At 35.1% G+C, this 15,522-nt stretch overlaps 1 long non-coding RNA gene across 2 annotated transcripts; it reads right to left on the bottom strand.

The window, feature by feature from the left end:
* Positions 1–1,219: 1,219 nt before the first annotated feature.
* On the bottom strand, positions 1,220–12,431 carry LOC122064537. Of its 2 annotated transcripts, none has more exons than XR_006135743.1 (7): positions 12,285–12,431; positions 3,661–3,896; positions 3,366–3,567; positions 3,190–3,283; positions 2,992–3,087; positions 2,419–2,911; positions 1,220–1,954 (listed from the first exon to the last, which is right to left on the bottom strand). It is a non-coding gene; the product is annotated as an uncharacterized LOC122064537 (long non-coding RNA). The 2 variants fall into 2 exon arrangements; XR_006135744.1 differs by having other exon boundaries at positions 3,190–3,268.
* Positions 12,432–15,522: the final 3,091 nt, after the last annotated feature.

Genomic DNA, 15,522 nt, shown 5'->3' with positions numbered 1-15,522 from the left:
GTCGACGCACATGGGCACCCTACCATCTTTCTTGGGAACTGGTACTATGTTAGCCAACCATTGGGGGTACTTTACTACTTGTAGAAATCCCGCATTCCTTTATCTCATGACCTCTTCTCTGATCTTTTCACTCCATTCCGGATGCGTTCTCTTGAGCTTTTTCTTAATTGGATTTGCATTGGGATATGTTGGCAATCAATGTTGCATGATGTTGGGATCAATCATAGGTATATCCTCATAGGACCAGGCGAAGACTTCTATAAACTCTTTCAGAAGGCTGGCCATCTGTTCTGCTTCTTGATCATTTAAGGTGGTGCCAATTTTCACCACTCGAGAGCGTTGGTCAGGTCTCAAATTAATAACCCTAGTATCCTCTCGGATGGGATGGGCTTTCTTTGGTTTGCGTTATTTCATTAAGTTATGATATTCATTAAGATCATTATCAGAAAAAGGAGGCAAGTCATACTTGGAGTAAGAGATTTCATTAATGAAAGAAGGAGTAATAGACTTGGCATACTCAAACTCTGAATTTTCTTTAAGAGGAAAAATAGACATACAATCATGAACAGATGGCTCAACAATAGACACAACAACTGACTTGATGCTTTTATTAGTGGTATCTAAGTTGGTTGATTCAGTTGCATCAGTAAACTTGACGCTCTCTCCAATGCTTGTCTAGTTCAGAAGTGGCTCAACGGCTTGATGGATGAGTAAGTGTAGCAATAGGCCTTCTTCTTCCCCAAGGATCATCACAACTATCTCTTCAGTGGTGCTGTAGCTACCTTCTCCCATTTGTGGCCATAGGCTTACAAAAACGAGTTGATCGATCTCATAATCCTTGAAGCCAAACTATCTAAGGGATAAGAGCCGGTGAAGGCTACTTAGTCCTCTCTCGATGAAGTTCAATATTTCGAGCCTACTATTTGAAACCATCCATGTTCCTTGGTCTCCCTCTGACCACACCATCACGAATCTTTTTATTGCAATTGATTTTGGCACAATGCATGCAAACTGTTGGGCTCAAATGTAATTCACACTAATTATACTAATTGCAAGCGCACAGTGTCAACTGTAGCTATGGGTCGAACTGAGGGAGGCTGAGTGCTTAATTAGCATAGTTCCAAATTAGGCAGAGCGTAAATATCAAGAGAGTTGATTATACTAATTCAAATAAAAATAAAAGACATAGCAATGACAATTTAAAATAAAAGAACCTAAATTGAAGAACAACTACGGAATTTTATTGAAGAAGAGAATAAATTCCAAGCTTTCGCATATCCAAACTCCGAAGATGCTTCTAAATCTTCAATTACAACTTTAATGGTTCCAATGAAAGTTTAGAGAGAAAATAAAAAATTACAACTTGTAAACATAAACTAATGAAGTGAAAGAAGAGAGATAAGGGAGAGGGAGCTTGTTCTGGTTGAGAGAGGAGAGCTCCTCTATTTATAGAGTTCAGCTACCTAAAGAAAGATGAAAGAAAAATAGAAAGCAAATAAGAATCAAACCCTATAATAGAAACTACCCAAAATTGATAATCCAATTCTCTTTACAATATTTCCCTTAATCCCAAAATAGAAGATATGTTCTTCTAGAATATTTTCTAATGTAGAGGATCACAAATATGAAACTACTAAAAATTCATCCCAACATGTGGTTAAAAACCAAAATAGAAGGTTGACTCAACCTAAATCTTCATTGTAGAATTCGTCCACCTCATCAGAAATCTTTGAAATTTATTCTGTAGATTTTGCTAAGAGAGAATCTTCTACAATGGCTAGAGTTTGGTTCCTTGGGCCGAATTTGAAGATACATTTTTCCTCTCATGTGAAATGTAAATCAAATTTGATTTGTAAAGGTCTTGGATCTCATTCACTTCTCCTGCTAGCATGATGCCCTCATTTTCTATCTATAAACCCTTAGAATAAGAGAAAATCATCTCAATTATGTCAACCTGCACATATAACAAATTTTCAGTCAATAAACACATTTATCTAATTTATAAGAAAATCTTAGACAGGTATTCAAAGGTCACTGAAAAGAAAAAAGACAGTTGAAGCAACTTTTCATTAAGATTCAGAATCTAAAAATGAAAAAAAAAAAAAAAAAAAAAAAAAGACAATAGAAGCAAAATTCTCATTAAGATTGGACATATAGTATGAAAGTAATGAAGAATTCTAGTTAACCAAGAAGATGTAGCAATCATACTGTCTTTCCTACAGAAAATGATTTCATACAAAAGTTAAACTCAAGAATAAGAAGAGAAAATGGGACAATATGCCCATCGTGAAATCGGAGGAGTTATTCTACTTTCCTACAAAATAACCTCATACACTTTATTACATGTACAAAATGAAACAAATCAAAATATAAAATTAACATATATACTTTCATGTATAAGAGGAAGAATTGTCTTACCCAAGAGTAGGAAATGTATAACATTCATGTAGAAGCTGAATTTTCAATTAGTTACTTCCAGGTTTTTGAAAACAAAAGATGATCACAAATTTATGGATATCGTTATTGATAAAACTATAATCTCTAACATCAAAATTGAGAAGAACTAATCTTTACCTAGATTAACTGAATCTTGCAAGCTTCTATTCATGAAGAGTTGGGTAACTTTTTCAATTTGTGATTGCATACTGCTAATCACATCTTCATTCTTCTTCCTTTCTAATTCCATCTTCTCCTACAGCATCTCCACTTTATTTTGCAACTCCTTGTTCTTCCGATTGGGTGCGGCATTACTTTTCGACGATTCAAGGTCTTTTGGGCTTACCCCAACTCCAACTAGGCGCACTCGGTCATGTGATTCCTCACCAAATGATAGTGTCCATATGGATTCATGAGTCTCTTTGTTTTTCTGTAATTCTACTGGCATCGCCGCTAACTTATCTTCCATCTCTTTCTACAAATTATTGCAAACCGAGCAAGTTACCAACAATGATCAAGGACCTAGTAACTATGAATAAAAAACACAATATATACCAGCTTTTTGCCTGATTCTTCATCAACTGGTTCTAAGTTCTTTTTCACATGTGTTATCTTGTAAAAATCGATCTTTAACGGTTCTTCACCGATCTCCTAAAGTTGATCAAATAAAAAAAGGATAAAAAATACAAAATATACCATCATTGGTTCTTCAAATGATCCAATAAAGTGTAGTTCACATGATACGAAACTAACCTTTTCATAAAAAACTTGGGTCAAAACTTTATCGGCCCGCAGTGTGACTCATTTTCTGTAGCTTTCTATTCTCTTTATTCTGCGAAAACATTTCCTAACATAGTGAAAACACAAATCATACAATATTCAAGAAGCAAATACGAAAATATGTAACAGGTTTGTATAGGCATCATTACCTGATACTTCACATCACCCCACATATCTATAAGAAATTTCCACTGATCCAATGGAACACGGACATCACGTTTTGCAAAGCATTCATCAATCGTCATTGATTTATCATATAATTCTTGTAATTCAAGCTTGAAGTCCTTCCACTGGATACCCATTATTCGAAAAACCCATTTTTTTTGCTAAAACTTCAATTTCATAATAGTCCTACAAACAATGTAGTATATTAATTAAAAAAATAAAATAAAAACACTTTACAAAAATCATACATTAAAAATGTTAATATTGGTGTCACCATACCATAACTTTTTCCCAAATTGATTCCTTATAGTGTTGAGGAACTTTCTGCCATTCCCAATAATTTAGTGGCATCGTGGTAGGTGTCCTTACATGTGTGCCCATCCATGTAAGTAATCGTGATGCCTCCTTACCAACCCCTTGGTGATAATGATTGGTCCTAACTTTTACCTTTTGGCCACTTGGCAAAGAAGTTGTAGCGAATCCTCTTGACCGACCACGTTTCTTACGATGGTTGTCTACATATAAAATAACAATTTACAACAACAAATAAATACAATTTAGTGATAAAAACAAGTGAATACATTATCATAAAATCAACTAAATATGTCATTACATGTTGATAAAATAGAATAGCCATATCCGATGCAACTGCACTCGTAGAAGCAATGTCCACATAATCATTATTCATATTTTACAACTGCCATAAGACAACATCACTTGAATGGTAAGTACTATTGTCCGTACGATATTAGCTAACATTTAATTGATTTTTTCACTTTGAATAAAATACTAACCCTTAAAACAAAATATACAAAAAATCATACTCAATAAATTTATGTGTTACTTTGCAAAGCATTGATTAGTTCTAAGGGCGCATCCACTATTATTCCCTCCATGTCTGATCTTATCACACTAAGATCGATATCATCTTCACCAACTTGTCCCCCTCTACTGTCAATGTTTTGAAGTGATATTTCTTTCCAATTTTGAACATTGTCTTCAGGTACATCTCCCTCCATATTATAATTATCACATTTCAATGTTTTTATAACAATTTGCCATTTTGATTTTGTGGGGTCTTGCACATAAAACACCTGATTTGCTTGTGTAGCAAAGACAAATGGTTCATCCATTTCATTTACCCCAGTATGCTTCAAATGATTGAAGTTTACAAGTGTAAACCCGAAGTCATCTTTGGCCACCCCGTTGTTAGTGTCAGCCCAGTTACATCGAAATAACACTATTTTTAGATTCAAAGAATATTCTAACGCAATGACTTCCTTCAATATGACATAATAAGCTACATTTCCTTCGACGGGCCTAAGGTCTCTACGGCCATTAATGCTTGATATTATTGCCACACTAAGATCCCACTGCTTTGAGTTTGCAAATTAGCTTCACGTTCCTTAGTGTTAAACCGGGTGCCATTGATAATATATCCCTTGTATCTTCTTGCCTCCCAGTTAGGCCCTTTCGATAACCATTTAATGTTGTCAGGCACCTCAACCCCACTTTGTCATAGCTTGTCGACTTATTCAATATAAAATACACATGTTATTATGGTAGGGGTGTTGAACTCATTTTGTAAACCCACTTTAAACTTACATAACATGCAAACCAAGTTGGGAATGATTGTGCATACTCCTTTAGTCTATTTTTCTCTCTGCCTTTACAACCTTATGCCTTTTTAATTTATTCAAGATGATGTCTAAGAAATAAGAAAGCACGCTTTAGGTTATCAATATGTGTTGAATCATATAAAAAGTTCACATATCAAAATTTGTCAATTTAATACTTACTTCCGATATCCCTCAAGGGCATTATAATTAAAAAGTACATGTCGGTGGGCTTGATTTCTTTATTTCATCTCAAGCCTAATCAACTTAGCCTTTCCTATGGGCCTACTCATCTCTCCGAACCCAGTATTCTTATTCGGTCTATTGACCCATGTTTCCACACCTTTGAAATATCTTGAACAGAATATTAGACATTCATCTGTAATATATCCTTCTGCAATTGAGCCTTCTGGCCGACTTGGATTACCCTTATAATCCTTTAATGTCTTTATGAACCTACTTGGGTTCAACAAAGATTTCTAAATTTAATAATTTTTCTTTCACCAATAAAATATTTTTAATTGAATTGACAATAAACATTAACCTTTCGAAAGGATACATCCAACTGTAATGTACTGGTCTACCTAGTCTTACCTCACGTGGTAAATGAATTAGTAAATGAACCATAATATCGAATAATGCAGGTGCGAACAGCCTCTCAAGATGGCAGTGTTTCTTCTATACTTGCTTCAAGTTTATGAAAATCCTCTGCTCGTGCTACTTTAGTACACAAAGAACGAAAGAAGCCACACAGTGAAATCAGAACGGACCTAACAGTCTTTGGTAAAATACAACGTAGTGCCAAAGGAAGTAATTGTTGCATTAAAATATGACAATGACTCTTTAATCCTGAAATATTCCTCTCTTTGACTTACACACATTGTGATATATTTCCAGCATAACCATCAGGGACCTTCACTTGCAGAATACTTCTTTGTCTTCCTTACACAATGTGTAGCATGCAGGAGGAATAATTGTTTTTTTCTTCCCCTCAATCATCTGTGGATGCAGAGATGGCCGTAAGTTCATTTCCTTCAAGTCTAGACGTGCATTGATGGTATCCTTTGTTTTATTCTTTAAATCCAACAATGTCCCAATGATGCTATCGCACACATTCTTCTCTATATGCATTACATCTAAATTGTAATGGATTAGATTATCCTTCCAATATGGCAAATTGAATAATATATTTTTTTTTCTTCCAATTGTATGGTAGTTCATGTTGGTGCTCACTGACTCTTTTCCTTCTCTTCAAATTATTGTCAGTAGGAGGCTTCCCAAATGTAGGAAATTGAACACCCTCCAACTGCTATAGCACGTCACTACTTGAAGGTGGCTTCGGTGGTTCCCTAAACTCTTCATGACCATTAAAGGATCTCTTATCCCTCCAAAATTTATGATTCATGTCGAGGAATCGACGACTACCTAGGTAACAATGCTTACCACCATATTTCAACCAAGTTGACAATGTATTTATGTTGCAACACGGATAAGCAAATGCACCTTTAGTGCCCCAACCTGACAGGTTAGCATAGGTAGAAAAATCATTTATGGTCCATAAAAGGCATGCATGTAATTTGAAAGACTCTTTCTTATATGCATCATAGGTGTCAACACCAATATCCCACAGTTCCTTCAACTCATTTATCAATGGCTGTAAAAACACATCTATTTCATTGCTCGGTTGTCTGGGACTTAGAATTAACAATGTCAAAATAAATGATGGTTGTTTCATACACATCCATGGAGTCATGTTATATGGTACAACAACAACAGGCCATGTGCTATGCCCACTGCTCTTTAAACCAAAAGGATTAAAACCACCAGTTGCTAGTCCAAGTCTAACATTTCGAGCATCCGCACTGAATGTTGGATGTCGTTTATCGAATTCTTTCTAGGCTTCTGAGTATGCAGGATGATGTAACTTCCCATGATCCGTACACTGTTCTTTATGCCATCTCATTTCAGCTGCTGTTGTGGATGACATGTATAATCTTTGCAGCCTTGGTATCAAAGCGAAATGGCACAATGTTTTTACTGAATGTTTACGCCCTGTTGCTTCATTTACTTCATAACTTGGAGTATCACATTTGCCACATAACTCAAAATTCGATGCCTCATTCTAGTCCAACATGCAATCATTAGGACATGCATCAATTTTTTTGTAGGTTAGCCCCAATTCTTTAATGATCTTCTGTGCTCCATATAAAGATTTCGGTATAGTATTCTCTGGGGGAAATGCCTTCTTCAATAATTCTAGCAACATGGAGAATGACTTGTTGCTCCATTTGCAAAGACACTTTATATGGTATAATTGAATAAGGAATGACAATTTGCTGAAATCCTTACATCCTGGATACAATTCTTTCTATGCATCTTGTACCAGTCTATAAAATTTATCCACCTCATGACTTGCTCTCTCTTTGTACCTACTTGGGCCACTAACTGCAGATGCTTCAGGCACATTCATGCTAAAGACATCATTTAATATGTCGTGCATGTTAACTGTATTATCCTCATCATGTTCATCACTTAACACATTATTGTCTTCTTCATCAATTTCAAAATAACCTTCAGTTGTAGGCATATCTGAACATGTAACTTCACCATGGGATCTCCAAAAAATATAGTTTCTTATAATTCCATTACATATCAAGTCGCTAAACACTTCTTCCCATGTTTTCGGATATTGATTTATGCACTGTAGAAATGGACATAAGATCTTCTTGCTATTGGGTGAGTTGGCAAAAGCAAAATCTAAGAATTGATTTACCCCATCTATGTATTCATTTTCTACGCAGAACCTAGGGTCCTTTGACTTTTCAACCCAACTTCTATCCATTCAATTAATACAACGATTCACCCTTTGGTACTTTCGTCAACCACAACACCTTAATCTACAATCTGACGGTTATAAGTGAACAACGACATATCAAAAAATAAAGCATTGACAATCAGTTACTTTCTGTAACTGTAATTCAGAAATAATAAGTGTTAGGATTTAAAATGTAACCACAACCATACGGATCAATGTAGCTACGGGTCGAACACAGGGAGAGCAGTCACTTTATTTTTGGTTTCTTTTAATAATGCGAAAGTGAACCGATTAATGGTTGTGATCTAATTCTAACTATCGTCCTAAACATATGTATCTAAAATAACATCCTAACTATTTTTCATCTAATAAATTAAATACACAAGCCAAGCAATTAAAATTAAATAAATAAATAATTAAAAATAAACAACCCACACAATTAAAAAGCAATAAAGGAAAAAAAAAACGCTCAAATAAAAATAAAGTAAAAGAAAGAGGATAATGCTAGAGAGAGACTCATAAGTAGGTTCCTCTACTTAACCCAATGGATGCATCATAATATGAGCTTCCCTACTTGACCAGAGAGTCACTCTTACAAGAATTACTCTACTTAGCTTTAGGGAAAGGAAGACAATTAAAATAAAAACAATAAAATGATGGTTCTATGGCTAGGAGGGGCAAAGCCAACACATACACTAACCATGAACCTTGGGAGAAAGAGAAAGCAATAATGTAACAACTGAAATTAAAATCCTAAATTAAGAAAGAAAGGGTAGTCAGAAGAGGAAATGAGAGGGGGGAGTGAAGACTATTGAAGAAGCCTACCTACTTGAATCAATGCTTGAACTTGAAAGCTTGGGTGATTTGAGATACTGCCAACCCTAAAAACCAGATCTGGAATGAACCAAATCTGAAATTTCTAAGCCTGGAGAAAACAAATCTTGAAAAAAAAAAACTGAATTTAAAAAAAAAAGAGATGCTCCATGGCTTGTGATCTTGTCACCTAGATCTAAGCCTAGAACTATAACTTTAAAAATTACAACTCAATTGCATAAATCATAAATATAAAAGGCAGAATAAAAATAAAAGAGTGCTTGCATTAATTAAAATAAAAAGCTATTAAAAAAGTGATTAAAGCGAAAATAAAGAAAAACTAAAACTAAAGAGAGTGAGAGAGTGAGAGAGGGAGAGAAGAGAACTAAGCATAAACTAGAAAAAAAACTAAGGGGAATAATCCTTCTAGGAGGGGGAGGAAGGGACTTTTATAGGGCTTTGGTCTTGCCTCCTTCCTTCTACAAGGGTTCTTTAAGAAAAAAAAAGAAAATTAAATAAAATTAAATCTTAGTAAAAATCCTCATTCTCTGAGATATTGTGTGAGGAAAGAGAGAATCTGTTTCCAAAATTAATAAATTCTATTCCTTCCCAGCAATGTTAACCAATATCTTGCAATCTTGACTAAATCAGAAAAGAATCTCTACATAGCATCTTCATGATCTTGTGAGGTGGCAAGCAGAGAGAATAATCTTCAGGATTTTGTAGGAGAAAGGATGTGATACCAATGAGTGGGTCCCACCTTTGGACAAGTTAGTTCAAGATTGGACCGGTTCTTGAGTCACTTTAAACACTTTCTCTTGTAGACTTGGAAACTAAAAAAAACAAGAAAAATATAAATAATACTATCCAAAGTGGGGCAAAATGTACACTTATATCCCTAAGATTTCACACATTATTGTGCTCATCAATAAGCATAGGGATACAACAACTAACAACTAACATATAGAATAACAAGCAAAATCAAACTAAAAAGGGAGAAAATGGATTTAATAACTAGTGAATTAAAACTGAACATGAATATGGGAAATAGAAACTATAAAAAATAGAATAAGAAACCATAGAACAACAACAAATAGAAACTATAAAAAAATAGAATATAGGAAGTGGGGTCTTGACAAAAATATTCCTTACTCTCCATTTCAGCAGTCATTAGACATTGGATATAAGTGGATGTCTTAATATGTTCAAGTTTAGATGTCTTTTAGTTTGTGGTATAGGTTGTCTTTTACTATCCGAAGTTTGATTGCATTTCCCAGATATTTGTCCAGTTAATGTGGCTTAGTTCTAACAATATATATTATCTTCATGAAGGAATATTATAGGAGAGGGCATTATGGAAGATCTTGATTTCACTTTCTTGGGTCTCTGGTTTTGTTAGTGTGTCATTGTTGTGGTAATCTTTAGATGCTTTCCAATGATGACTGACTTTGAAGTCATAGATTTATATGCCCACTCATATCTGATGATATGCTCTATTGTCTCAAAGTTCTAATTGGAGATCAAGTTTTCTTTCAAGTGTGATAGTTACATATCAATCATCCTTTGAAGTATTCTAGGATAGTGGGAGTTTTCAAGGACCAGATACTATGAAGTTAGTAAGTTACAGGTACACTTCCTTCAACTTGGTACTAAACTAAGAGTCTTGATCTTCTATTTTCATCAGTAACTCTTAGATACTGAAGAAAAGACTAGGAGAAAAGGTAGAAGTTCTATTCCATATTAGCAAATCACAAGAAATTGTCTATACAACAACTTTGTAGTTCTGGTTTTGGGGCTTAGGTTGGGAAAAAACTATCCAGCTAAACTAATAGTTTAAACCCATCTTACAATTTTAGCAGATTATGAAGAGAAATACAATGCACAATAGCATCTGTACTGTTGGTGTATGCTGTCTTGTATTCCGTCGCAGTTTAATCCAGGGAGTACTAGTGCAGCACCTAGACAGGCAGGACGGCAGTCCCGCTAGCCGGTTAGCAGGCCGTGGGGCTTGCAAGGGAGGCAGGAGGCCCCCCTACATAGCAGGGGGTGTAGGGGGGCGCAACCCCCTGCTCGAATTTTTTATTTGAGGGCAATTGTGTACTTTCCAGATTAGGGTTTTTTTTCGCTATATATTTGTAGCGAGGGTTTTTTTCTCTGTAATGTAAGCAATACTGAGAGGTGTGAGGACGAGCGCTGTAACCCTATTCTCCATTGATAGTGAAGCAAGATCTCATCTCACCGGGGACGTAGGCAACCTTGCCGAACCTCTTAAAATCCGTGTGCATTGTTTGTTTTGTTTTTCCATTATCTTCTGCATCGTTTTAGGGTTGCGTTTCTACATTTACTAGGTTCCTTTTTAAGTTATTCTTTTATAATGTTTTCCCTCTCTTATACCCTGTCCTTGGATTGTATCCTGCACCCTTATATTGGAACCTCACTGACTTCATTTGTCATCCCCATCTTCCCTTCTTTCTCACTGCTCCTCTTTAAGCACAAAATGTTTAGTTTAAAGATTTGAATCAAGATTCGGTTTCAGTTTCAAATTCTCTATATCTCTATAGTGTGACAATGTTCATAAAAGGTTTGTCATGACTGATGAAAATGCATCATTCCTGAATTGATGATACTCAAATGTGAATTTAGTGTCAACTTTCTTGCTTTCTTTTGTTGGGTTGTAGGGGCAGATAAACCAGAAATTTCAGTCATTAAAAAAATTAAGAAGCTATCTATGAAGATCCCATTCCAGTTTATAGCATTGTTTCTGTGCAATGTCTCTCATTCTTCAAGGCTGTTGTTAACTCCATAGCTGTTTCCTAATAAAAAAAACAAAGGCTTCACAAGATAAGTTTGTTCTCAAAATAAATCATGAAGGAATTTAGTCCGGTGAGATCGAAGGAATGGAATATCTATGCTACCTCTGATCTAAGCCAATCTCAGAGAGGAGCAGATAGGGATACTTCATTGAAGAATTATGGGAGTACATTAAATGCCATCTCTTTTGGTTTTGTTGCTACTGCAATCTTAATCTCAATGTTTCTTATCATGACTATCTTTGAACATTTGTTGAGGCCAAACCCCCTTTCTCATCTTTCGAATTTCTATTACAGTATGCAACCACTGGTTTAAAGTTTAATTTTTTTGAATCATGACAACAGAAGGATACAAATGAATCATATCTCACTCTATTCCCCTTTTTTTCACTTATTGTTTCATTGAGAGTGATCAAGCTTTTATGAAGATATGTAGAATCTTAAGATGCAGCAAGAATGTACACAAAACAGAGCCTTTCTGGTTTGTGTACATTCTCTTAATTGAAAAAAAAAAAAAAAAAAAAAACTCATAACAATGGATAATCAAATGGAGAATGACCAAGGGCTCTCTCCTTTCTGTGTTTCACCAAAAAGGAAACAAGCTTCCACTAAATTCAAGAGGAAATACTTTATAATAAGTCGAGTTTTGATGCGGAAACCAGAATCAGAGACGAGACAAAAGGTAGATAAAAAAAATAATAAAAAAAAAGACAAGCAAAACGAGGAAACGATCGGCCAAATCAACACACCATTCTAAAGAAATGATCGGCCAAATACCAATGGCTGAAATCAAAATCAAAAGAAAATAAAAGGAGAAATAAAGAGAAGAAATAAAACGTACAAACTTACCTGAGATGGGAGAGGAAACCAAAGGAGTTGGAGTTGGAGTCACGGCTAGAGTCGCAAAGCTGCCTTAACTGGAGTCACGATGGCTTCCTTGGCTGGAGTGTTGCAGTCACGGCTGAATGCAAATCGGATTATAGAAGAAGAAAGAGAGGCAGCGGTTAGGTTTCGAAAGATATCAGAGAGAAAGCGGCAATGGGAAAATTTAGCGCGAAGACTCCTAATTTTATAGTTTTCATTCAAAAACTAAAGGGTATGTCTAAATGTAACCAACCCGGTTACAAAAACATTGTAACTTAAATTACTGTCCCCATTATTTTGTCATTTTATGATTGCTTTTAAGGTCAAAAAAGTAAATTACTGTGTCCTATTATTTTATCATTTTGTGATTGCTTTTAAGGTCAAAAACAGTAAATTCAACCTCAACTTTTTGAATCGTTACATTGATTTAAATGTCAAAACGAGGGGTATTTTTGAGAATGAATACACTCTTCCCAAACAACCCGAACATCCCCTCATCCCAACTGAGGGTTGAAATCGTCTACAATTTCGATCTCGTACAATTATGTGAAATACCACCTTCAGGTGGTGACACGTGTATTGATACCAATACAATGGTCCAGATCTGATACAACTAATAAAACCTTAAATCAGTGAAGAGGCATTTAAATCAGATCTGGATCATTGCATTGGTATCAATACACGTGTCACCCCCTGAAAGTGGTATTTCACGGAATTGTACGAGATCAGAATTGCAGACGATTTTTTCCCCCAACTGATTGTCTTCCTCCTCACGAGTCTTTCTGTTACCTTTGCTGGTTTTATGCATAAAGTTCGGCGAGATCATCTCCAGTGAGTCAAGTAAAGGCTCTCTTTCTTCTCGGCGTGTCCAATGCTTTTATGGGTTTTAGGGTTTAAAACTTCTGGTGGACTTCATTTTTGTGTTTTGAAGTTTAGAAAACAAAACCTCTTCCCAGAAATTCATGTATCAATTATATTGCAATAATTTCTATTGTTGTGCATTAGAGATGAGGTCGGTAAGATAGTTCTAATCATGTGTGTCTCTCTCTCTCTCTCTTTAAAGAAATCAATTGTATTAAATATGCTAGTGTGTTTTCAAGAAAGTTAAAATCCAGGAAGATGACCAATGGCAATATTGTAGGCTTTTTTTTTCTTCGTAAAGCAATATCGTAGGCTTGGTATTACTATAATGATGACATGTGAAATTTTGTAATTATAAAATATTTTATAGATTGATTCTAAGGGTTTTGGGATTGATTCTACTCAATTCCAATTTGATTTGGATTTGGATTGATACTGGCAGCTACTAATTTGATCTCTAATTCCGTGTTTAAAATTGATTACAAGGTTTATAGGACTAGATCGTGGGTTTTAAGATTTGAGGGCAATTCTAGGGTTCTTTTTTGTCCGATTTTGATTCGATTGGATCAAAATTTATAGGAATCAGTTCCAAGGATGTGGGGGACGGTATCAGTCTCGGTCTCTGTCGATTTGATACCGATCCGGATGGGATGGGATTGGTGGGTATTAGTCTATTTTACCCTTGATTTTTATAAAAAGGTACTACTTTTTACTTATTTTATCCCTGAAACGATCCGGATAAATGATCCAGATCGAGGATCAATCTCAGCCGAGACAACGGATCCTAGACTGATACTTGAAACCATGATCAATTCGATCTCCAATTCCAAATTTAAAATCCCTAGTTGATTTGACTAATTTGGATCAATCCCAATTCCGATCATTATAGAATGGCATATCTAGGATTTTTGGGATTGGGCTGTTGGTTTTTAGAATTTAGTGTCAATTCTAGCATTTTTATAATTGTTTCGGATCTGATCCAGTCTAGAATTATTAGGGAACAATTTACTCTTTGATTTTGAGTTAAAATTCTGGTATTAGCGAATTTGGATTAGAATTAGTCGTGAACTATCCAACTCCGGCAGTTCTAGAATGGTCAATTTAGTATTGGAATCACTAGAGGGATTGTTTTGATACTCAATTTCGAGTTTAATATCATTGGTTGAATAAACCAATTTCGATCCAAATCGACCATAGTAATATCTATCCAGGCTGTTTCAAAATGACTGATTATAAGGCTTTTGTGATTGATTCGATCCATTTCTGATTTTGGTCACTTTGATCTAGATTTTATCTAGCATTAGGCCAAACTATAATCAAAGTTCAGTTTCAATTTAGACTGGTTCGGTTTTTATTGAGTTGACTTAATGGCCTCTTGTAGGTAATATGTTCTCTTTTAGTAATTTTTTAAAGTTGTTATAAGGTTTTTTACAGTTTCGATTCGCTTGATCTGGTCCAATTCAATTTTTTACCAATTTGATAAAAACCCAAATCGATAAAGGTTCGTTTCACGTTTTTCTTGATTAGTCCAACCCGCTTGGACTGAAAATGAACACCCTTACTCAAAGCAATAGACCCAATCACCCTACGGTTAGTATAATTTTTTTTTTCAATCCCTTGTTAGACTTTAGAGAGACAAGGAATTGAGATTTGAGATTTCAAACGTAGTGATGGATCTATTTGAGGATAAAATTCCATTTCTACCCTTTTAAACACTTTGTCATAAAAAGTGGTGCAACAGCTTTTAAGTTTTTATTAGGAATATAAACACATGAAATTACTTTTTGAATCCTCTTGAACCAATCATTTCTTTCACATTATAGGACTTTTAGGTAACTAGAAGTGGGTTACAAGCCTTTTGTAACCTACCTAGGTTACAACTAGACAAACCCAAAACTAAAACTTTAACTATAGTGGCGATAAAGATCAGCGTCGCTGCTCTCACAATGTGAAAACCGCCTCTAATGCATATACTTTTAGAAGCGATTTAATAAAACCACCCCTGATTATCTATTTTTAGTGGCAGGTGAAAAAACCCGCCCCTATATTAACCCCTAATACCTTATTTGTAGTGGCAGGTGAACAAACCACCCCTAATTCTTTAGTTTTAGTGGCAAGTGACAAAAACCAACCCTAAATTAGTCCCATAATTCTTTATTTTTAGTGGCAAGTGAAAAAGCCGCCCCTAATTCATTCATTTTAGTGGCTGAAAAAAATTCCACCCTATAAGACATATGATACCTTATATTTTAATTAAAAAATTACATCTATTGGGGTGGACACAAAATACCGTCCCTATTGTATCATCTTTGGAGGCTAATAAATAAAACCGCCCCTATTGTATCACATTTAGAGGCCAATA

This window comes from Macadamia integrifolia, unplaced genomic scaffold (genome assembly GCF_013358625.1).
Source record: "Macadamia integrifolia cultivar HAES 741 unplaced genomic scaffold, SCU_Mint_v3 scaffold1678, whole genome shotgun sequence".
NCBI lineage: Eukaryota > Viridiplantae > Streptophyta > Magnoliopsida > Proteales > Proteaceae > Macadamia > Macadamia integrifolia.
This window is presented reverse-complemented; position numbering and strand designations above follow the sequence as displayed.